This window comes from Heterocephalus glaber, unplaced genomic scaffold, assembly GCF_053883595.1.
Source record: "Heterocephalus glaber isolate CG9 unplaced genomic scaffold, H.glaber_assembly_v1.0 deba00001472, whole genome shotgun sequence".
NCBI lineage: Eukaryota > Metazoa > Chordata > Mammalia > Rodentia > Bathyergidae > Heterocephalus > Heterocephalus glaber.
Genome location: NW_028258315.1, coordinates 77,489,926 through 77,515,622, shown reverse-complemented (window position 1 = coordinate 77,515,622; position 25,697 = coordinate 77,489,926). Strand labels below are relative to the sequence as shown.

The window sequence follows — 25,697 nt, the reverse complement described above, 5'->3', positions numbered from 1 at the left end:
AAATAGGGGAGCATGGGTGTCTTGGTTTCATGAAGACAAAAAGGCTCCCCTGGTCAAAATCTTAGAGGTGTGTGGTCATCCCTCCCTCTGAGAAATAGGGGTCATTTCTCCCTCCAGGAGCTTATTGTATCAGGATCAAGGAGATTTCTGGCCAAGCTTATTGGCGATCACTCTCTTGTTGATGCTGCTGGGACCCGGAGTATCTTTTGGCAGGGGAAAAGTCTTAGGCACAGTAAAATAATCCTTTTTGTGGTCATTTACTCTTGCTTGGACCACCAACTAATTCCTTTTTCCAGTTGGGTTACAAGGTCCCCTGATGTTGTCAGGGGGAGTGTGGCTACCTAGACGGCCTATAGTTTGGGATCAGAAAAAGTTTGTTCTGGGCTACTTTTCTTTGTTGGGTGGGGGATATAAGATGCCTTGATGCTGTGTTTTAACTTTGCTTCTGAGGTCTCAAACCAGTTATTGTCTTCTTTTAGAAGTCCTCCTTTGATTGCTTCTTGTGCCATTTCTGGGGTTAAAGATTCTACTAGGTATGGAGCTCAGAGAAATGGGTGTATGCTACCTTGTCGGGACCCAAAGTCTTAAATAAACTTTTTATTCAACTATAATGGATGCACATAGAAGAAATACCTTATGTATGGTTGGTTTGTGTCTCCCAACGACATGTGTTCAAGATCTTACCCCTGTATGGAAATTAAGGTGGCACCATTGTAATGAGTTAAACTGAGGTATTACCTCATTAGTGGGCCCTTAAGCTGATATGACTAGTGTCCTTATAAGAAGGCAAGACACACAAACACATGAGAGGATGGTGTCATGTGATGATAGAAGCAGAGATTGATGTGCTATAGCTGTAAGCCAAGGAATTCCAAGGAGCAGCAGCAAACCACCAGAAGCTGGGAAGAGGCAAAGAAGGAGTCTCCCCTGAAGCATTCAAAGGAAGCATGGCTGTATCCACACCTTGAATTTGGACTTCTGGCTTCCAGAAGTATGTCAATAAGTTTCTATTGTTTTAAGTCACCACCAACAGGTCTACAAAACTAGTATACCCTATATTTTGAAAATCCTTTCTAACCAGAAATATATATGACCTGATTATAATATTGAACAACTGGTGGTTCACAGAGGGATCACATATTTTCCTAATTTATAACCAAATGAAATGCTGTTAGCCATTGTGAGCCTCGGTGGTGTTCAGTGATTTCTGAAGGAGGGAACATAGAGCAATGAGTTTCCTACATGTTCCTTTTTATAGAATTTTCTATTTGAATACCTACATACTGTGATACACAGTTAGAGACAAATCCTTCATTGAACATTTTCCCTCTAAATTTCTTCCACACTCCACAAACTAGTTTTCTTCCTTCTAAAGGAAGATGACCTGCCCTCCTACTCATTTAACGTAATGGAGGTTCATAAGATGAGTTTCTTCAATTCCCCTCCCATTTTCTCCAAGGCAATGTTAAATCTATTTTGTTTTTCCTCCCACTTCTCTGTGAAAAAATTTGTCTTTGAAGATAAAACTGTTTAAGGTCAAATAGATCCATCTGGAGAGAGTGTTGGGCAGTGGAAAAAATATAATTTAGGTATGCTTTCTGGCCTTTCTGGGCTTTTAAAAAATTCATAAAAGAAGGGTGTGGGGTTAGATTATTTTGAGGTTCCTTCCAACCCTAGTCATCTGGACTCAATCTCAAGAGGTCACTTGTAGTGATGGACAAATCATGGGAAGACTATACTTGAAGAGGGCAAAACCCACAGACCAACACCTTTCTTTCTAGGGTTAAGCAATGAGCAAAAATGGTCATCTGGACAGAGCTGTAAACCTTTGGGGAGTCAGTTCACATGAGGAGGGGAAAGACATGTATCAAGTGATGGGCAGAATCCTGAGGATTCAAAACAGTTTCATCACGCTCTCTTCCAGTGCTGTTTCATAGAAATCCAAGGTGAGGTACAAATGTGATCCACATATATGAAAAGCAGCAGATGAATCCATGTTAATTATATATTTTTGCTTAACCCAATATACCCCAAACATTATTACTATATATGTAATCAATGTAAAAAAATGTAGATGCCTTACCTTCTTTTTAAATATTTTCTTTGGACTCCCTGTATCACATCTCAGTCTGACTAGTGACATTGCAAGTTCTTTACAGGCACATATATCTCACTGCCACCATACTGAATAGTATAGGTGATATTGTATTCTATCAGTGACTTGTGGTTGTGCACATATTACTTGTTTCAATCACCACTTCAACAACCATTAGAAATTATTCGCTAACTTTCAGACTTCTTCCATTTTGCCCTTACCATTGGCTTTTAGCTTCATGTCTACAGGTTTAGAAGAACAAAATGATGTCTTTTATCCATTTCTTATATCACGAAAAGTAAAATATGAAAAAAAACACAGAAAACATCCTACCGGCTATTTAAAATAATATTTAAAGCATTTGTAGTGTCATGATTTACCAAGTCTCTTGCTACAGTGCCTTATTTAATTCTGTCAGTGATGTTGTGAGATTTTTTCAACCAATGTTTCCGCCCACTTCCTACACAAATCTAAAGTGTCAAAATGTCCAAAACTGAAATGATTATTTTTCCTTTCTACACTTATTTTTCTTTCTGCATTCTTGATTTAAAGAGGGGAGTCCCCTCACTTGCCCGTCAGCCTACTAGCCAGACAACATAGACTCTACCTTGCCTTCCTCCTCTCCGAATGCCATAAATAATTAACCACTGAGTCCTGCTGATTCTGTTTCACAAATATATCTGAATTCTAGAGGTTTCTTCTTTTTGTTTTTCAAAAATCTTGTCTTGATGTTTGAGGCAACATCATTTGCAACCTCTACAAACTGTGAGCCAAAATAAACCTTTCCTCTTTTATGTTCCGGGTGCCAGGTATTGTGTCCCAGGACACAGAAAGTGACCAGTAGGCCACACCCACTTTAGAATGGCACTCACGAAGCTCTTCTGTTGGGGCTCCCCCAACTCTCAATCTTAAATCCTGTTTCTTTAATCTCCAGTCAGCCTCAGATGCTTACTGACCATGGCTCCTGCCCTAGTCTTTCCATTTTTTCCATGTAAAGAAAAAAAATCACCTAAACTGAAATTTCAGAATGTAAAATTCCAGCAAACCGTATCTACCCTCAACCCTACAACTAAAGGCAGCTGGGCAGGACAGGCAAGCTTCCACCTTCAGCATCCATTCTGCCCTCTCGTGGCTTGTTTTCATCCCAGGACATTTTTCCATCAAGTCTTTGTTTTTTGTTTGCTTTTTTTCAGGTCCAGTTTAGCACATAGAGCTTGTTTTTAGGGGTAGAAGAAGAATGACTCAAGATTCCCTAGGCTGACCTTGATGGATCTCTAAAGCAGTGTGATGTCCTGGACCCTCTCAGGGCCATTCCAGGCGGCTCCATGAAGTAAGTGATCTCTGTCTGAGAAACAAACTCACTGCTCCTTTCAAGAGCACTGTCCTTTAGTCTCACACAGCCAATATCCATCCCATTGGCTGAGATTTTCCTCAGTCTTTCTCAAAGCACACACTTCCTTCCTCTTTCCAGTCAAGGCACCTGGGTCAAGTCCCAAGTTTAGTTACCGTCCCCTTTATCCAAAAATGCTCAGGGGTTTGTTTGCTCATGTGTTCACAAGTTCTTGTTTCAGACATATTTACTGAGCAGATTCTGAGCTAGGTACTAGGGGTACAGAATCGAAGGAGGTAGATGTAATTTCAGAGTAGAAATTCAGAGTAGAAACCTACAGAGTAGGTTCCTCTTCCTCCTGTTTCAGTCTGAAAAAGCTCATGGAAGAATTTCTTAGTAACTGTCTTTGGGCCAGTCATGTGCAACCAGGGGGAAAGACTATGGCAGCTCCCATTCTAGCCATTTAATGAGGAGAGGAGGACAGCACAGTGTCCAGGAGAAAGGGGCGCCAGGGAGACAGAGGTATAAATGTTTATCTTCAAGACCTGGGAAGCAAACTGCTAGTGTTTCTAAGTTGCAATACATGATGATATTTAGGATTCAGGAAAAAGTAATTAAAATTTTAGGGAGTTTTCAAATTTACAAGTTATTCTTAAAATATATCAACATTCCTTCATACACTTAAAATTAAACGTTATGACTATTTAGAAATATTTGACTCATAAATAGGAAATACTAAATTTAGAGTATTTACCGAAAACTGTAGTTCACAGTAGATATTCAAACACTAGACAGTTCTAGTGACTATCATTTGATACTATTCAAACATAAGATTTAGATCTAAGAAGATTAGCAAGAAATGATATGTCTAAATTGTCAATTTAAGCGTTTATTTTGTTTCTCAAACTTATTGGCCATTGGAACACCTTTCACAGGATTTGTATAAAGCATATTTACTATATAGGATATGAACACACAAATACAACAATAGCTTTGAGGAGAGTAAGTGATTAAACTGATGATTTCTCTCTCTGCATCTGTGTCCTGGTGCCTAGAAATCTTGGCTTCAACCATTGGTTTCATGTGTCAGTTTTTCTTTTCTTGCTTTCAACTTGAAATCTGTGAATTGCTTAGAACCAGAGAATTCTCTAGGATAGTTGTTAAGTCCTAATTCTTACAAAAGAATTAAAATTCTTTTTCTTATTTTCCAGATTGTTCAACTGAGTTTTTTTGAAATTGGAATTTAGAATACTATTTTTTGTGAAAATCTTGGAAGTAAATCCTACCTGAAACATTGCTATTTTTATATAATTTCTAAAGTGAAATATAATTCAAGTTCCACATGGCTGATTTGCCCTTGTGAAAACTCTTAAAACACTCTTCATGGGCAAAGTAGCTTTTTAAAGTGTCCATGTGGGGATTCTTTCTTTCCTTGGAATGGAGATGGAATTATTGTATTTTGTCCATCTTCCCTAAGGCAGACTTCTGATAGGCTCAGAAATGTCCCTTCTCCTAAGAATTAAATCTTATTGCAGGACAGCAAAAGAAACTGTCATGCTTTGTGAATTTCCTAGGTAAACTGACAAGAGATTATTCTTTCTTGTAGTTTTAATATCATTTTTGGAGAATAAGGGAGAAAAAGAACCTTTTCCTCAGTTTCAAATGTGTTAAGAAAGTGCAACTCCGTGTTGGTATCATGCCCCATTTCTGCACCAGTGGAAGTTATAAAAGGCATAAAAACACATCCTTCCTTCAAAGTAGGAGTTTCCCATGCTTGTGTGGACAGATTCTTCCGGAGCTGAGCATTGTCCCTGGATATTCAAAATACTGCAGTATTTGAAAGAAGAAAATACTTCTTTCTAAAAGAAGAAAATAATACCATTATCAGAAGATTAAAAGGCAGTGTGGGAAATTCCAGACATGGGGAGACTTCCATGAGAACTACAAATAAAAAAGAAACAAATTGACAAGTCTTCCACATCACAGTGATGGTTTTAATGGTCCTCTTGTTTGTCCACCAAACTCACATATTGTATTAAGTGCACTGGAAGGGATTAAATCTTGTAAAATAGGAAGGCAGAAAAGAAGGGAGAGTTGGGTGCCTGGCAGGCAGACATGAAGGAGACACATGCAACATGGAATTCAAGTCAATGTGTTGCCTCTGAGATGCTTCATAATTATTGTAGCCAAGGCAGAATTTAATTAAAATCACTTCTGAAGAAGTTTAGAAGCAAGAGGAAATTAATTTAGGGGAAACTTGCCACAGAAAATCCTCAAGTTATCATAACCTTACTAACCACAACCTTTAATGGCCTAGAGTTGTAAAGAAAAAACAAAAACATCACAAAACAAGCTGAGACCAAGGTCTACTCAGAATCTAACATTCCACTTATAATCCTAAATTGCATCAAAAATAGTATATGGTGAAAAATATGTTCAGAGTGACCAAGTTTAAATGCTAAATGATTTTTTGGTACCGGGGATCGAACTCGGGTACTTGCGTTTGAGCAGGAGGCGGCGAAACCACTGAGCTAAATCCCCGGCCCTTAAAAAGATTTTTTAGTAAGGTAAGAAAAATGAAAATTGAAATAACTGAAACAAATGAGTTTTATGACCACAGAAATTAAATAAAATGGAATAATTAAGTTTCTTCACATTCTGGTTAATTAAGACTACTTTTTTCCTGGATACCCAGGAAAAACTTGAAGTGATCATATCATAGGAACCTGTAAACCTTATGGATTTGCAGGAAGTTATGGCGAGGTTATAAAGATCTGATTTTTCCACAAAGTAAACCATCTTTGTAAGATGTAGCCTTCTAATTGACACAACCTTCTACAAGCTGTTCAGAATCTTGGAGAATTTCCATTTGTTAGTGGTGGATGGGGTGTGTTGGGAAATTTCCACTTGGCGGGGATCTGATATCTGGTTTCTTCCCTCCAGTGCATCCTCTAGGGTACTCTCAAGTACAGCTTAGGGCTATTTGAACCCTCTCCTTGGATTTATCTCCCCATGCTATCTGTCTCAGCTCCAAAACTGCCTTGGCAAGTGGCTTGGTAACACAGGCTTAAGGCTGCAGCAGCGCGGGAATAGCCTGCTCTAGAGTCCAGAACTCTGGCAGCCACCGAGAGCCAAGTGCAGCACAGCCAGCCCCCTCTCCTCCACACTGCACGGATGAGGCAGCTCCAACACCCCCAGAGCGAAGCCTCAGGAAAGTGCCAGAAGCCCGGAATCATCTTCACTCCCAAACCAGATTGAAACCAGAAACCAGAGAAGTTCAAGAGTGATTTTTAACTTCCCAACTCGCTTAACTGAGAAACAAATGTAACAAAAATTTAAAAGGAAATATAAATAAGTAAAATAAGTAGTGGAAAGGAAGAAGGGAGGAAAGAAAGGGGAGGTAAAAAGGAAAGAAGGAAAAAGAGGAACAAAGGAAGGATAAAAGAGGAAAGAAGAAAGAGGGAGGGAGATAGGGGAGAAGGAAGGAATTTAATATACATGCTACCCTTGCAAACTAATAATGGAAAGCATAAAATCTAAAAATGAGAACAAGGCAGCCTTTTTTTTTTTTTTTTTTGGTACCAGGGATCGAACTCAGGAGCTTGTGCTTGTGAGGCAGGTGCAGTGCCACTGAACTAAGTCCCTGGCACAGGGCAGCCTTTATGTGAGGAAAGATGCCTCTCCAGCAGGAAACCACCTAGAGGATATCCTTAGCTATTGTTTTCAACTTGTTATTAAGTAGCACGAGTTTTACTGTCATCAACATGCATTTGAAAATGATGGTAGCAGTGAGGGAATTATGTTAGACAAATACCAGAATAATGTTGCTTTCATTTTCCACTATGGTTGTTCTTAATGTATTACAGTGCTAATTGTGGTGGCGTGCACTTGTCCCAGCTCCTTGGGAGGCTGAGGCAGGAGGATCATTTGAGCGCAAAAGTCTGAGGCCAGCCTGGGCAACAGTGAAACCTGTCTCCGAAACAGAAATTAGGGCCTGGGAGTGTAGCCCAGTGGAAAAACTTGTGCTTACCTTGTAAGAGGCCTTGGTTCAATCTAGCATCGTACAAAAATATCTCTTTCTCTCTGTATATAATATGATATTGTATTATATTATATTTCTATTATACAGATAGGTACGAGATTTTTTTTTTAACATGAAGTAGATTGCTTATGCACCTCCTGCTCTCAGGAGGTGTTACAGGTGAAAGAATTTCATCAGGAGAAAACAGATATTGAACTTCATTTTCTTCTCTTTCTCAGAAATATTGCATATTGCACCTCCTGAGAGCCACCCTGAACTAAGACAGAGGAAAGCTGGAGGGAAATGATGCTGCTGCCTCACCCCCCAGATGACAGTGCTGAAGCCAGCTCTTCAGTGAATCAGAATTCTCAGAGAACTGGATCCCAGTTGTCTTCCTGCTGAGATTACCGCTAAATAGAGTGCTGCACCACATCCAGGGTACATTTTGGGGAAGCCAGCCTAAGGTAAGCACCACTGGCCCAATTTCACTCACTGTGGCCTTTTCCCCACAGCTCTTACCTCCAGTCATGTAGGGAGCGACAAGTCTCAGAAGAACTTCAGCCTAAGATGCAAATGCAGCTCTTCATTGTCTTCTTTTTCTTGGCCAGGCCTGTATTTCACTGTGGCCACTTCCTGTACCATCGATATTCACAGCTCCTTCCTCTCCCTCACCCTGACCCAGCTCCCACATTGCTACCTGCAAACTGCCATTCCTTTTCATAACGATATCCTTGCTATTCACGTTCTAAAAAATGAAGCTGCATTGGTAAAATAGTTGGAGAAGATAGGTGCGTATCAACTTCCTACATGCAACCTTTTTCAATTGATTAAGACTAGAGTTTCTAAGGAACATCCGGAAATCCAGATGTTTCCTTTGATTGTTGCAGCTAAGATAAAAGTAAGCAAAGCAAATTTCTGATTGTAAGCCTACCACCCACTCTTCCCCCTCTCCAAGATAATAAGTTGTTTTAAGTAGTTTAAAAGTACCATTGCCTTAGCTCTTACTATATATTGCTTCTATTATTGCTTTCTATTTATACCTCTAGACCAACAGTTCTTGGAACTGTTGCTGTGTAAAGCTTAAACCCACTGCAGCAATTCTGAATAAAACTGACAGCCCTCTCAGGATTCTCTTAGTAGGAAAGTCTTTAAGGCAAAGAACTGCATAAGAAGAATGCATTATTCATTTCTGAGAAGATAGATACTTTGAGGTCTAAATCAGTAACAGCTATTTTCCTCTTGATCTGACCTATATGTTGTCTGTGTTCCATGATGATCATCCTGTATATTTTTTTGTTCAGTGGGCCATGGCTTTGCTCTGATCTGCATTTATTATCTTACCCAGTCACTTGATTCCCCAACTTGTGCAATTTTGGACAGAGGAATGAGTTTGTAGTTTCCCTAAGAGAGACCCAGACAGCGTGCAGGCAACAGTACTACAGGGACAGGGATTAATAAACCAGATTCATCCAGTCATACTAAACTGATTCAATACCACTTTGCTGAGAGGCACAGTGATTCATATGTCCAGATAGGTTTGAGAACCACAGCTTGGATGTTCACATATGCAAGAGGGATCAGACTATAAAGCTCTAATCTCAGCTTTCCTTCTCTCTCCCAGAATTGTATTCAGGGTTTTGACCTCATTAGTTGTCTGCAAAGAACAAGGCTAATAAACTTTCACCCTACTGCCTGTTCCTGAGAGTGGCAAAGGCTCATGATAATCTCTTCAGAAAACAACAACAACAACAACAACAACAACATTTCCAAAAAGTAAAATGTACTCACATTTTCTAGGGGAAAAGAATATGACACACGAAAGCACCACATTCCAGGAGGCAGGACCAGGGCTCATATTTTCCCTATTTTGATGTATGTTTTTCTGGGAACAAATCTTTTTAAAAAGAGATTCCAATTTCCTCACTTAGATAATAGAGAAAAACCAAAGAGATTGATTTGCATTTGTATTAGGACAAAAAGTTCTTATTTTTATTGTTTTTTTTCTTAATCATTTTTGTGTAATCATGTGTTTTTGGTGCAATCTTTGGTTCAGATCTCATGTGATCTTATGTAAATGTTCCTAGGGTTTTCATCTGTCAAGAAGCTATTAAGTGAAGTCAATCTCTTTAGAAATAATCATTGTTGCCTGGCCCTAGGGTTGGAGGATTTTCAACAAAGATGACAGAATCTTGGAACAGAAGCACAGTTGGCATTGTTGTGACAGAATTCATTACGGCCATATAGAGAACTGTATAGTTCAGCTCCAGGAGGGGCTTTTAGTCTGGAATCCCATAATGAATGTTTGTGGAGGTCAACAGAACACTGTAAAAAATATACATGATTCTGTGGAATAAACAAATACAGTGCCTTCTTCTTGAGTAGAAAGGGGTTGTGGGATCAGTTGATTCATGTAGGAAGAGAACAATACTAACGTTTTCTTACAACTCATTTTTCAGAACAATGTGAAAGTACATGTATTTTGATGAAGAATTTCACAGTTGCTGCTGATGGGAGATGGCAGCATGCGACATTTTCCCATACAATGTTTATTTTGTTCCTTGGCTATGGTTCTGAGTTTCTACATCCATTTGTATAAATGCTATTATTTATGACTTAGTGCTACTGACAAAAGTCTTGCGTCAGCCCTGGTTTCATAGAAGTGTTTTCTATAGGGGTTAATTAATAGAAATATTATAATGAAACTACCATGGGCTCTTACTTTTTGGATAGTTTTACAAGCACCACCGTCTTTCTAGCCTTGTAAGTTATACATTCCCTGCCCGTTTGGTATCTCCCTCTTCATACCTCTCCAAGAATTTTCTAGGTCTAGAGCATTCCTATTTATGAGTCATTGACCTTGGGAGCAGAAACTAAATTTTTTCATTTAAAAATTATGTGAACCTCTGTTATTCTTCTCCTATTTAGTGTCCATTGTGTTTCAAAACCCATATTTATGTATTTATTAATAGCAAAAGTAGTAAAACCATAGAAACCTCTAAAGTGATACAGTTCTATTTCTTTTTTGAAAACAAGCAATTCATTTAATTTCTTTTTCTAGCCACATTAAATGCTTTAATGGTTGAAAATGATCATTTAGTAACCCCCTCTCCCCGGCATTTCAGTCTCTTTGAATTGCTGCTTGTACATACAGTTTGGTCAACTCCTTGAAATGAATTATTTAAATCAATCAACCGAAGCACTTTTTAACAAATTTGCTTGCTACTGATCATATACATGATTTACATTTTCTGCTTAACTCAGTAGATGGATTTCTGAAATGTGACATTAAAATCCCATTTTTGAGACCAAAATGTTAGGTGAAATAAATCAGACACATGAGTTTAAATATCATGTGGTATCTCTTATTTAAGAAGTCCAAATTACAAATAAAGAGCAAAATAAAAGGTAGCTAATAGGAAGTAGGGAGATAGACCTTTCTCTAAGGGGAGGAGATCAAGACATGGAGGGAGTGGGGAGGAGAGGGAAAGGGGATGAAAAAAGGAATTAAAATGTGTTATGTATATGCACCAGCTCCACACAAGAAATGTAATCATTATCTACTGCCAACATGTGCATAATAATAAAAAATAAAAAGAAATTTAAAAAATCTATCTGTATATATTAAAAATTGGTAGGTCTATGTGAAATAAATAATTTATTCAGTGTATTAACTATCTAATAGCTTTCTTATACAATTGTACCTAATGAATAAAATAGATAGGATTTTACATATACAAAAAGCATTTTTGAGAAGAAGTTTCCATTTCTCCATCACTAATATCATAATTGAACTGATTTTCTTCTTGGCATAGGTTTCTAAAATGTTTACCTTAGTTATTCTCTTTCAGTTTTTCCCTAAACCCAACCTCCAAACCCAGCGTTCCTTGCCACCCAAAACATGATCTACTAATCAGAAACATCTGGGAGATTGTTAGAAATGCTGAATCTCAGGCCCCAGCTAGACTTTTTGAATCAGAATCTCCGTTTTAATGAGACTCCCAGCTGAATCTTGTGATTACTAAATTTGAGAAGCTGTATTCTAGCCTAATCCTTCCACTTCATGGTACCATAGTCAGGGAACTTAGTGGTTCAGATTTAGAGATGATGGCATATTAACAAGCTATAATAATAACCTGCATAGAGTGAATCTTGGAGGTAGAAGGCACCTTTGTGGTAAGGTGAATGTTGAGCATCCTTCTGGCAGCTCTACTTGTGCCTAAGATTCCAGGTGCTATAGTGTTTTCCTCCTGTCTCCCTGGTATAGTACTGGGATTAGAGATTCAATTAGCATGTGTATGGTGAGGAAGCACCCAGTGAAGAAGGAGAGGCACATAGGTAAATTATAAATATAATGTATCGATAGTGATTAATTCTGTGGATAGAAAGTAGGGCAGAAGACAGAACCCAGATGACTCAACTTTAAGCATTTTGCCCATGGGCAAGTTGGAGGATGTTTCAGGCAGACAGGCATGAAGACAGTGAGACAGATGAGAGTCGCTATGGGCAGTCACATGGTTTGGTTTTGCTGAACATGAGGTATGTGAGGTATGTGTAGGGGCTAGTAGTGAGCAGCAGACCACTGAGGTAACAGGAAACAAAGCTGAGTCATTAAGGAGCTTAACGTATTAAGGAGCTTGGATTTTGTTAAAAGGGGCTAAAAAAGTGTAAACATTTGAATATAGTCTGAAAAATGGCCTGGAGGCAGCTAGAGCAAGAATATAGTCAGGGAGACCAGTATGGAAGTGGCTGCAGTGGCCCAGGGAGATACAATAATACCTGTGAAGAAGTGGTGTCGGTGTGGATGGAGAGCTCAGAATAGAAACCGGATATAAAGAGAAGAAATTCTCTTTACATCTCATCCATCCAGTAAGTTGACTCTTCCGTCATCAATCTCTCTGTGCTAGGTCTTTGAAGTGCTCACCATGTGACACGGGTTCGCATATTTCCAACAAGTACTTTGCTTTATTGATGCCCTTCATAAACTATAGTGTCAAGAGTTAAAGTGGAATGGGGAAAGGAAATGGAAAACTTGCTGGGTCCACACATACGCCAGGTATTTCACAAACACTGACTCATTGAGTTTCCACGATGTTGCAAAATAAGTATTAATGCCTCTTTTCACAGATGGGAAGAAGAATTCCCTGGAGGTCAAGGACCTCTAGCTATTAGGAGTAGAATCTGAATTTGCACCGAGATCTGTGGTATACATTGAACTACCTGTGCTGGGTGGATGCTTCTAGCATTTTAAACTACCACTTCAAGGTCTGCTGAATGTACAAGGTGATGACATTGTTGACTGCTCTGCCTACCTACCTTGCCTATTTGACACATTTCCCAGAACTAGTGTGGAAATGGAGAAGACCTTTGAATGACAAATGGAGGTCACAAAATCTAAATTGTCTATAGGAAGGGATATTACAGGCAGAATTTTTTTACTTTGTTTGTACACAGTTCTCCTAAGCTTGGCCATATGTTTTTGCAGCCCACAGACAATTAGAGCAGATTAAGAATGAATGGGAAGCAAGTGAGATCTAAGAGCTGACAAGCTGACATCAAAAAAGGAAGAGTTAGAAAGATGCAAAGAGCCATAGATACAAAAAGGGAGCCCAGGTAATAGCTTTGGTTACTAATAAAAAGGCGCTCAGTTTCCTGGACTTTAATAATCTCTGAGGGCATAACTGTATTACAGTACAAATTAGACCCTTAGAGTTGACGTAACCCTTAATTTTCTACCCAGGGGAGAGGGTCTCAATATAACATCAAGGGTCAGAGGATCACTTTTGCCTCTCCATAGCCCTCACTAAATAAGGAAAGAATCACTCTGTATGATAAGGTGCATTTCTTTTATTATTAGAAATAATTAGCAATTTTAGAAGATTTTTATACTCTGCCAACCAAAATCTCTCTTAGTAATATCTGCCAGTTGACCATTCTCAGTGTTTTTTTAAAACATGCTAGTCATCCAGCTCTGAAGAGATTAGAGTTACCTGTATGGAATGGCCCCACTAATAGCCTTCAAGCAGCATCTTCCCTTTTGTATCCCACTTCCTTTGAGCCTGTTCACAGGTTGTGCTCTGCGCCCTGCTGTGTAGGTCCATGACATTTCTGGTCAATCTCAGGAAATGAAATGTTTTATCTCACCTTGAGTGGTAATCAGTGAAATAACTCAGTGATTTAAAGTTTCCCATCAAACTAGTGATTCTTCAGTTTTCCCTAGAATTAAGCCTTTTGCTATAGTCTGTCCTCCTGCTTTTGACCTTGGAGGGTGTGGCAGGTGTCTCTCTCTGCTCTTTCATTGCTCATTGCCTCACCTCTACAACTGCTGCTCCCAAACATGGAGAGAGAGCAAAGTTGCGGGGGAATAGCAAAGTTCTTAGTCAACTGATACCACCCTAAACTGGGTCCTAAGTAGCCGAGATTAATGTGCACATGAAATACGTAGAGATCGTATTAGCATGCAGATGCTGATTCAGTAGGCCTGGAACTGTGTCAGATTTTACATTTCTAATAAGTTCCTAGATGATGTCCATGGCCTTAGTTCATGGGCCCATGCTTTGAGTAGCAAGGATTTAGAAGTTCCCTTTTGGGTCCACTTCAGCCATTCCTTTAGTGTAGACAAGGCCTCTTCTTCAACAAATTCTCTCTCTTTTACAGGCCCTGATTGCACACATAATTACCTCTTACTGCTGGGGACCCTCACCTTGGCAGGCTACTTCCTTGGTCAGAATACTTTTCAGTACAACCTGAGGTTGAGTTTCTACTGCTTACAGGTGTAGTCCCTTTGACCTTAATTTTGACACAAGTACTGTTACTTCCTATGTAGCCATTTGCTAGGCATCCACAGAACACTATAAATATCCAAAATCAGGCCCTAATCCCTCTGTACTTCAGATGCAGGGAACTCATATTGCTCAAACCCTCTCACTACACTGAAGGCCACACATTAAGTTTGGGATTGGGAATGAAGGGGTTGGAATTGACCATACAACGTTCTCTTAAGAAATTTCTTAAGGAATTGCAACAACATAGTTCTTTTAAATTTTTAATCTAGTTGGAAGTCCATGTACCCTATAGTCAGTTCTAGATATTTGCTTTGAAAATTTGTTTCTTGGTGATTGCTCTGACAGCTACTTTTGGTGTCTAAATAATAATAATATTTATTTTCTCTATGACAACCAGTATATTTCCACCTGATACTGTTTCTGAATATTTACCATTATCTAGATGGTTTTAAATTTGTCACATTGTTTCTTAACATGAGGATAGATAGAGTTAGAAACAGTATTCCATTTGGAGTCTGACCAGCCCTGAGCTCATTAGGGGTGTGCTTTTGTCTTCTCCATACTTGACTTGCATTAATGCTTTGCTGTTGGCAGCTAACTGTATAAGTAATAGAAAGAGGAAAAAGGGAGGAGTTGATAAGTGTAGAGTCTTGAGATTATCTCCCTTAAAAATTAAGATACCATAGAAAACAAATTAAGATAAAGGATTAGAGCAATGGAGGTGGAGTTAGAGGAGTTCTACTTTAGATATGTTAAATTTGAAATGCCAGCAGGATTTCTAAGTGGGAAGGTTCAGTAGGTAGTAGGCACTTTGGATGCTGGAGCATACAGGTTAAAGCTAGAAAAAGAGAAAGAGACTTGAGGAATCATCTCTATAAAGTTATTGCCTGCACTTTGTAAGACAGGACGCAGGCGGGTTGAGTGAGAGGGAGAAAGTACACAGTTCAGGCTTAAAGATGATGAAGGTCTACTCACATTGCAGGGGAAGGCAGTATATTCTTCAGAACTGGACAGTTATCTGCGTGGCTCAAAGTAGTGCTACCGCTGGCCTGCCATACTGTCTGAGGCTCCAGCAGCGTCATTTACTAGAACTCTTCCAGTGGAGCAGTGTTCATGATGCCACCTCTAGGGAGGTCAATATTTGTTGGCTATTGCCTCATAAAGAATACATTTACCTCAAGAGTAGTTCACCATCCCCAACCGTCTCCCAGGCCAGAATCTCAGGAGAATGGGCCATGGGGTTTGATGCCTATGAGGAATTAGAAGTAAACTCTGGATCATTGGAAGAAAATAGACTTCAGCTGGCCGGGAGAGGCCAAATTTTATTGCTGCAGGAAAATAGCATGTATTCAAAATAAGTTTATTATTTTGTTGAGTAATCTTCTAGTCAATGATTTTATGAAAAAGATATGTATTCTAGTTAAAATTAGTTTTTTTCTTCTTTAAAAAATTGGATTATATTATGTAATATGTTATTATATTTTTACTATTTATAATCAATAGTGTGGAAATAGTAATCTTAGGATAAAGCATGAAGGAATGATAAAATATAAGCTTATTTTTAAAAATACCCTCAAATATTTTTACATTTTCTTATTTTAAAAACATTTTACTTGAAGCTGGCATAAAAAAATCTATACCTCAAAATATAGATAAACATTATATGTTTTTATTTTTGCTTAACTTGGATAAATATATGTGCTTTAAACAAGTCTCATAGTGGCATAGCTAAAGAGATACTTCAGTACACTTGTCATCTTAACTGTGTAAGCTGACTAGTGATACAAGAATATCTTTCCATCAGATACAGCGATCAGTACTGGGAAAACCTTGTTCAGACCTCTTCTATCCTTTCAGAAGAACACACTTAGCATAATTTCTGGTAGGAACTTTTTTTAGCATTACATGAGCTCCACAAATTGATAATATTTGATAAGTTTGATGTTCATAAAAATACAAAGATGTAAATCAGAATTCTAAAGATTCCTTAAGGAAGATGAGGACATGTACAGAACTCATGGCTACGTACCACAAATGTGGCTTTAATAACCAAGTTTCTAACTTTTCAAGACTAGTCATTGTCAAGTGTCATAGGATTGAAAATGCATACTATAGTACAGATGAGTTATTCAGCATGGTCCACTGAAATGTCAGCTAGCTTAAAAAGTTATAACATGATTATTAATATTCACATTGATGATTCTTAGGATAAAAGTCTTCACTATCATTTCTTTTATATCTACTGTATGGCAGAATAGTTTCTAATATAATTTAAATATACTTCCTGAGGTAACATATTATCTTATTTAAGTATCAGAAGGTTTTCTTGAAATAGGCCACAGCTCCATGTTTCAGATACAACAAATTAAGTTCAGAGAGTTAAAAGTAAATTTTGATATTCACATGCTAAGAACTTGGTAGAGCTGTGTTCTCCCAAGTCCTGGGGGCGATTAAGTTATAAAGTTTTGTTACATACTCATTTTTGGAAAGCTGGTAGTTTATATTTGATAAAATAGACTTCTTCCTTTTCAACCATATTAGATAAGAATATTTATTGGTATTCATGTATACTGGTTGTTTCTTCTGCCCAAATGTAATGCTGCCTGTGGTCATCAGAGTATGTACTGTAATTTACTTTTTCAGTGTTTCTGTTGGAATTGAGTGCAATTGTCCATTTAGCATCTAGCCATCTACCCATTAGAGTCCTTTATGAGTAAAAAGAAAGGCTTCTTGATGGAAGTCCAGAGCTGACACTGGACCTGGTGGCCATTCCTTGGAGAAAAGTTAAATAATTACCTGTCTTAGTCAGTTTTTAGTGCTGAGACAAAAGAGTAGAGGTTTATTTTGGCTCACACGGCCTGCTGGCTCTAGGCAGAGGCAGTGTGGTGGAAGGCTCTAGGCAGAGGAAAAGCTGATCATGTCCTGGTGGCCAGGAAACAGGAGGGACGAGAGGAGCTGGGGAGGGAGATGCACTCTTCTAGTTCATGCTCCCAGGGCCCCACCTCGCCCAACCAGATGCCACCTCCTAGCAGTCCATTCAGCTCTGCTAAGTATAGTGCTCCTGCAATCCAATCACCTTCCAAAAGCCGAGCCTTGAACACATGAGGCTTTTGGGGGACATTCTAGATCGAAATCATAACATTGACTGACTCCAGCACACACACGCACGCGCGCACACACACACACACACACATATGCACGCACATTAATAGGAAGATTAGGATTTCTATATAATGTAGATTGGGGATATATATATATATATATATATATATATATATATATATGAATGAATGAAAGTTAGTAAAATCAACATTTGTTTCTGGTGTTTCCATTTCTTAAGTATAAAACAAATCCTTCTTTCCTGTTTTTACAGCTCCCTCCATGGATTTACTCATCATCATCTCCCTCCTGGACCAATAGTAGTCTAACTGTTCTCTTTTCTTCTAGTCTTGTCCCCAGTCTCCAATCCATTCTCCCCAGGGCAACTAGAATATTCTTAAAACGTAAGTCTTATCATGTTACTTATTTGACTAATGTCCATCACTGCCACCTAAGGTCTTCCAAGATTTGATTCCTATCTAACTCTCTAGTATGCCTCCTCTGGAGCTTTCTTTCCCTTGTTTTTTTACTCAAGCTGCATGGACTTTCTTGTGGTCTCTTATTTACTAACCTCTGCCCAGCTCCAAGACATTGCCTTATTTGGAATACTTTTATTCTTCCTTTTTTACCTGCCCAGTAAGTATAGATTCTTAAGAACTTAGCCCAAATAGCAGTTTACTAAAGCAACTTTCTATGATTCCCAGGGTAGCCCATACCCTCCGATTATGCACTCCTAGAGCACCGTACCTCCTTCATAGCATTCCTCATAACTGTAGAGTTAAGTAATAATTTGTTATTATTTATTAAAATCTGTTTCCTACACTTAGTTGTTAACTTCATTAGAGTAGTGCCTGAATCTTTCCCATTTAATAGTTTCCTCATTCCTTTGGCCTGGTGCCTGAGCTCTATAAGCATACAGTTTTTAAAAACATACAATATTTTAAAATGTTTTTCTCTGTTTAAAATATTGAGCTTGTCATTATTTAAGATAATCATAGAGATAAGAGGATTAGAAACATTTTAGTAACTTTTCTGTCCCTGGAACAAAATACCTGACACCTACAATTAAAAAGAGAAGATTTATATTGGCTCATGGTTTGGTGCATTCAGTCCATAGGCATCTGGCTCCAAGGAAGAAATATGGTGGAAGGGCATGGTAGAAGAAAGCTGCTCACGTTATGATAGCAAAGAGAGAAGGGAAGAGGTGGGGAAGGAGCTACACCCTTCAAAGCCTTTCCCCCAGTGACATACTTCTTTCAACCTTCCTTTTCCCTCTGTCCCTCCCTCCATCATTCCCCCTTTGTTTCTTCCCTCAAAATAGAATCATTTTAGGGGCCAGGGATTTAGCTCAGTGGTTCTGCTGCCTGCCTTGAAAGCGTAAGGTCCTGAGTTCAATCTTCGGTACCAAAAAAAAAAAAAAAGTAAAGAAAATCATTTTATAAGCACTGGGACAAAGGTGAAAGCATGGGCAATGTTTGTAGGGAAACAAGGGTTTTGATAAGGTAATTTTTTTTTTTGTACCAGGGATCAAACTCGGATCCTTGCGCTTGCACAGCAGGTGGCGAAACCACTGAGCTAAATCCCTAATTTAACAGTAATACCTTTAGTAAATAAATGTGAGAATAATATGGTATATGTATCATAATAAAATCCATTTGATCATAAATCCATTTACTAAGAGTGTGTAAAATAATTTGCCAAGTGCTTTGTGATAAAACCTACATAAACACAATGTTACTCTAGCGTCTGAAATTATAAAACCATTAGTTTTAGGACACTCAAACTCTGGCATTTATTTCCCTTAAGTGGTGAAAATAACTTGTTTTATGACATCATTTCTTCACTTAAAATAAACGATTCTATATTTATTTATACTGACTGTTAGTAGGGGATGAATACTTCTAGTAATAACTTTGTTTTTACTTTTATATTTTATCTAAACATGTTCAAGACGTAAAGTATACCATTTTGTGAATCACATCTTCTGTGCAGAGGATGAGTGAACCTTAAGCCTAAACTTCACTGTTGGAATTAGGCTTTTGCACAAGTACATACAGGAAATCAGTATTCAAGGGTGTTAAAAAGAAAGAACTATTGGCTTGGTGAGGGAGGATAGAAAGAGGTAAGGAGAGAGATTGATGGAGGGAGGGAGGGGGAGGGAGGGAGAGAGAGAGAGGGAGGGAGAGAGGGAGAAAACAAGGCCTGGACACCTCATACTCTACATGTGTGGGTGGGTACATAACTAGAGATGAATAGAGATTTCTAACAAACTGGATTGAATTTTCATTTCTTTCTATAATTAGAGGAAGAGCATTTTCCTCAAAACTCACAATTCGTTTCCCTTTTGTGTAACCTATTTACTAGAAGCACCTTGAAGAATGGAAAGTACACACTATTCAGAAAAATCTTAAAACCAGACTGAAGTCTGACTGTGAGTTACTACACTAAAAGCTCATGGATAACTCATTTCAAATCCAAGATGAGTTTATCTGTTTATCTGTTATGCCACAGACTAAGTAGGAAAGTGAAGACAGCATCAAAGTTTCATTTGATGTCTAATGTGGGAGCTTCAACTATTTTCAGCAGCATCCACAGAATCAGAAATCCACCTACACTCAAGCTGTGTGAGATTTTAAATTGACCATCTTGGATGTTAAGAGAATGCCAGATTTAGTAAAGGAATATGCCCCTTGACCTCAGTGGGAGGGAAGTATCCATAGAGGCTTCATCCCAACTATGTCCTTTGATCAGGAATAGGTCATGATGTTCCAGTTTCCTGGTGTAATTTTAGGAGAATTAAAGTGGAACAACTAGAAATTACATCACTGATTATAATCAGTGTCAATTGAAATTGCTACTTGATACAATCCTGCTAGCCAACATACAGATGGGATTAGCTACTCAACTTCATTGGCTGCCAGATCCTAGTAGATTATAGGTTACTTAATTAGTTTATACCGAATATACACACAATTTTTCCCTCCTAAAATTCTCAGGTTAGCAGTTAAGGCATAGGCCTTTGCTTTTCCTTTGTGCTTGATGCTTAAAGTTTCTAAAACTTGAGACATTAAAAAAACCCTGATGCTCAATCTGTGTTTTTGACAAGTCTGAGTCAATTTGACTAGAACAAGGCCTAGGAATTCCTATTTTTAAAAGGTACCTGAGAAATTGTAATTAGAGGTTACAGACAACAGGTTGAGACAACAGAAAAATGCTATTTCATCCAGCCTTCTTGATAACATTAATAAGTAGGCTTTGACATAATTTTACATATCAAGAAACTTAGAGTTTAAGGAAAAGATTTTAACCTACGTTTTAAATTTTTTTCTGTGATTTTTTTCATCAAATCATATTTCTTAAGACTTCCGGTGAGACCAAGGAATTTCCATGGAAAGACGCATATAACTAACTATTAAGGGAAAATGGGGAAAAATTCAATTATAGCAGTTAGGCTAATAATAGAATTATTTAAACCAAAAAAGTCTTAGCAAATTTATTGACATTCTGTAAGTTCCCTGTGACAGAGAGCTTAATGAATATCGCATGGTTGTGTAATGTCACATTGAAAAGTTTGAGATGAAGAATCCAGCTCCTTCTGCCCCTTTCCCTGCCCAATATATTAACTTTGAAAATGGCACAAAAAGATAACAATTCAAAGAGGGGTTTCCCACATGCCTCTTAATGTTATAGAAAACAAGGTTTCTGAATCATTTTTGTCAGATATTCAACCTCCTTCATAAAAATGGACAATATTAACTTATATACGTACTAATAGTGCCACTGTTGGATAGTTCCTGTGAATCTTTAGCCTCCTCATTTATGGTGAGGGGAGGAAAAGGAAAGATGTTGAACAGGTAAAATGTTATCATGGGCACCTCATCCCTGATGCACCCTCAAAACACACTTAACCAAATACAAAAATCTAAATCTGAACTTTTGTAGGTCAGTTTTATCTTAACTCAAGTACAACATGCCTTACCCTCCTCCCTGTTTTCCTGAGCTATCTTTGGCAGAGCCTCCAGCAGCAGATGTAGTGAGAATGTGCAGGGTGGCCAAGATTTGTAACCAAGTCCTTGGATTATTGTGGCTGTCACCTCAAATTCCAGATTCAGAAACACTCATCCATGAGTGATCATGCTCTTGAGTGGGAGCAATAATTTGAATTGATGAAACTTACAAGCAATCAATTTGTAAATCACAATGCCAACACATGTAAAAATTACAGGGAGAAGGAATCTTGGCTTCAGAACAGTTTGGTCACTGTGATCTTATTCTCTTGTTTATTTATTCTTCTCATACCTACTTTTTGAATGCCTGTTCCTTATAAAATAACTTTTCCCATTGGGTTAGTCTTCATGGAATGACCAATTATAAACAAGAAATATCTTTGATAACTGGTTGTAAAGAATGGAAACTCATTCGTGCTTGCTTGAGTTAAGAAAGAAAAACAGAAAATAAATGGACAGGGCAGGGATTTAGCTCAGCGGTTTCGCCACCTGCTGTGCAAGCGCAAGGACCCAAGTTCAATCCCCGGTACCAAAAAAAAAAAGAAGTACAGCAGGGCCTTGAGGACAGTGGGCAGTTACCAGGTACCACCCTCTTGTCTCTCTCCTGCTATTGAGCTTGCAGTGTCGAGAGCTCTCTGTGTAGGGAACAGGGGAAGGGGATGTTACTAGAACCTCTGCAGTAAGTCCTAGTCTCCTGCGAGCCAAGGCAGCACACGGCGAATTATAGGAAAGGTAGACAAATGAGAAGAAGCTGAGCTTTGGATCTGATCAGTGCTGCTCTGGGCAGCAAAGACAAAAGCCCCCTAGCTTGCAGCACTTTTTATTCAGTACATGGGGAAACAGATGTAACAAGTGAAAATGCAGAGCTCATTACTTTACATTGGGATAAACAAGGTGTAAAAAGACTGGGGGACAGTGGAAATCTAAGAACAATGAGGAAGTATGTAGATGAAGATTTCGTTCCTCTCTGGCATCTCCCACAGGTGTGATCTTGTCCTGGAGCATTACAGCATCCAGGGATCACTGAGGTCTCAGTTGTGACCCAGGCCAAAATGCAATTATGTCTGGAATGTCGTAACTGGTCTGTAGGCAGGAGAACTAGGCCTACTCAAATGATTTTCCCTAGAATTATGTAGCATTGCTCCCAACATCTCTGTACATCTGCTCCAGTGCCATTAGGCTTCCTTTGCCCCCACATGGCCTAACGTCTGCCAGCTCAGCATGGCCAGGCATTTAAGGGGTGCAAGACCTCACAGCCAGTGCCCATCCCCATTCAATCTGTGGGTACCTGAACTTCTTAGTTTGTATTCTCTTGATAGTAGTCTGATTGGCTTAACCTAAATTATGGCTGTTTCCCAGATCATGGGTCTAATCTTGGCCCACTTATAGTCTGCATATATACCACATAGGTCACTCTTTGAGGGACTGGGAACTTAGTTTCAGTGGATAGAGCATGGGTGAGATACTGGAAAACAATTAACATATGGTTGACTCTGGAACGTTCTTTAGGTGTTCTCCTGGTGGGTATAGAAATATGATGAGTGAGGATTATAGAACTGGAACCAAGCTGATGAGGTGGTAAAGAGGGTTCCTTTCTAGATGCCATTGTGCCTTGGAACAAAGGCTAAGCATGGGAGGCAGGATTGCAGGGTTGGGAAAAAAAAAAGAGCATTACCCCACATTGCCATTCAAAAGGATTTTCCAGCTGACCCCTCCTTCCTTTCCCCAGGGCTCAAGCTTTGTACAGCCTCTGAAATATTTCTGAAGGGACAGGAAGAACAATACCAGGAAAGAAAGAGGCCGACACTCACAGAAGAGAAGGCACTGGGGCTATTTGGAAAGGACATTGGACATTGCATGTAATGGGTTGGACAGTAGACACAAAAAGGCCTGTCCAAGTCCTAAACTTCAGTACTTATGAAATTATCTTATTTGGAAATAAAATCTTTGCAGATAAGAACCTAAACAAAAGATCATTCTGAATTAAGAGGGGCCCTAAATCCAATGACAGTAGATGCTATTTAAGAGATAGGAGAGGAGAAAATACAGAGACACATAGAGAAAAAGACCATGTAAAGATGGAGGCAGAAGTTGGGAGTGGAGGTTCATACCTCTTGTTCCAGCTATTTGGGAAAGTCACTTGAGCCTAGAAGTTCAAGACCAGCCTGTTCAACCTAGTGAAACCCCGTCTCAAAAAGAAGATAGAGTTAGAGCTTGGAGTTATGCTACCACAAACCAAGGAACATCAGGAGCCATCTTGAAGCTGGAAGGGGTAAGGTGTCTTCTCCTCTAGAACCTTTGGAGGGGGTGTAGCCCTGTGGACACTTGGTCTCTCAGACTTTGGGCCTCCAGCACTATAAAGAATATATTTTTGTTGTTTTAAGCTAGCAAGGTTGGTGCAATTAGATATGGGAATCCTAGGAAACTAATATACTGGGTTATGATAGGCAGAGCTCTCCTAGGAAACTGAGTTTGAGCCAAGGGAGGTAACAGGAAGGCACCTTGGGGGTGTTCCTCAGCTTTCTTCAGCAGCAGCTCCCAGACCATAGACATGGCAGGTAAACCACTGAGCACAGGGGAGAGAATAGATGCACAGGTCCAAGTCTCAATGATATAGATTTGGAGCCAGACTAGACAGGAAGGTCTTTCCCTGCCCTGTCTCTAGGTAAAAATGCTGCATCTATGAGGTTATGAGATAACTGAGGTTTAATCTTACTTTTCTGCCCACTCCTTGCATAGCCTTGTGTAAGTTCCTCACCCTTTGAGAACCTCAGGAACACAAACCATTTACTTATTCTTAAAAAATTATAGACCTTCAGGTCCACAACCCTGTGTGGTTAGAGTAAGGGAATAGGCCTGAATCTTCAAGAATTTGCCTTGTGGACTGGTTCCTTTGTTTGGATGTACCAGTTTAACAGATGTATTGCAGCTCCCTCTGGGTTAAATAGCTCCTTAGATCTGATTTTGTGTCTCAATTCCTACCTGGAATCAGTAGGCACTTTGGGAAGATTTGGGCTTGAGTTCTTATTGTCAATGTCCTTGCAATGTCTCTTATGGAAACCTTTAGCATCCTAGCCATAGAACCCGGTACTGTCTCATAAGGCAGATCGTCTTCAGAACACAGGCAGATGCTGAAGTGCACCAGGTGACTCTGGTGTCTTGTAGAAGTGAGATATGAGTTCCACCTGGACATTTTTCTGAGGGTACAGCATAGAGCTGCACTCTTTAATATGATAGTTAAACTTAAGTTAATTAAAATTAAATAAAAATAATTCAATTCCTCAGTTTCACTAGCCACATTTCAAGTGCTCAACAGACACACCTAGCTAATGGCTATCATATCGGACACTGCAAGTAGAGAGCATTTCCATCATCACAAAAATTCTATTGGATGTGCTGCTCTAGAGAAAGGCATCAAATAATCTGGATATCTTTTCAAGGAAAAATTCTGATTCAGTTGGCATGAGTTGGGGTCTGAAATTCTGCAGTTTTAACAAACTCCCAGATGTAGATCCTTGGGATTCATGGACACAATTTGAGAAGCAAAGATGGAGAGAACATTAACATATGTACTAACATAACATAGTTGTATATTAATTAGGTTCAGTGCGTGAGCCATATGTTGGAAGGGTAGGAGCATATTTCACCTTCAGCAAGTAGGAATGGGGCTGGAATAGCCTGGCAGGAATAGAAGCTTCAGAGGGTATCACTTGGCTAAACAAGTGAGGCTCTAAATGTGAGTTGCAGAGATACAGACTTTTGCCTCTAGAGGAGGACTTCTGACCAAGGTACCAGGTGGCAAACTTTTTTACTTTTGTAAAGGACTGGATAGTAAATGTTTTAGGATTAATGGCTATATGAGCTCAGTTGCAATTACATAAGTGTGCTGTTGTAGAACTAAAGCAGATACAGACAATATGTGAACAAATAAGTGTTCCAACACAGCCATATATATATATATATATATATATATATATATATATATATATATATGTTTGTTTATATATTTGTTTGTTTTTTGTTCCAGGGATCAAACTCAGGACCTTGTGCTTGTGAGGCAGGCAGCGGCACCACTGAGCTAAAATCCCCAGCCCCTTTAACACAGCTATATTTTCAAAAGCAGTGGCCTGCTCACTTGGCAATGAGTCATGGTGTTTTAATTCCTGCAGTTAGTAGGTCACAGTGGATGAGGGAGTTTGAAGTTATAAATTGTCAATTAGAAATTTTATACAATGAAATAAATCAGACATACAGTTTAAATATTGCATAGTGCCTCTTACGGAGCAACTCAAAATAAAAACAAAGAGCTAAATAAAAGATAAATGATAGGAAATAGGGAGATAGCTCTTTTGCAAAAGGGAAG

At 38.9% G+C, this 25,697-nt stretch overlaps 1 long non-coding RNA gene across 2 annotated transcripts in view; it reads left to right on the top strand.

The window, feature by feature from the left end:
• The window catches only part of LOC110344500 (uncharacterized), a 92,508-nt gene extending 67,203 nt beyond the window's left edge, over nucleotides 1-25,305 (top strand). Inside the window, exons 5-8 of one of the 2 annotated variants that reach the window (XR_015439174.1) lie at nucleotides 3,289-3,425; nucleotides 7,686-7,910; nucleotides 17,676-17,731; nucleotides 23,064-25,305. This is a non-coding gene — a long non-coding RNA (uncharacterized LOC110344500). Of the gene's footprint in view, nucleotides 1-3,288; nucleotides 3,426-7,685; nucleotides 7,911-17,675 lie in introns of both variants that reach the window. The other variant, XR_015439173.1, reaches the window with a different exon arrangement.
• Nucleotides 25,306-25,697: the final 392 nt, after the last annotated feature.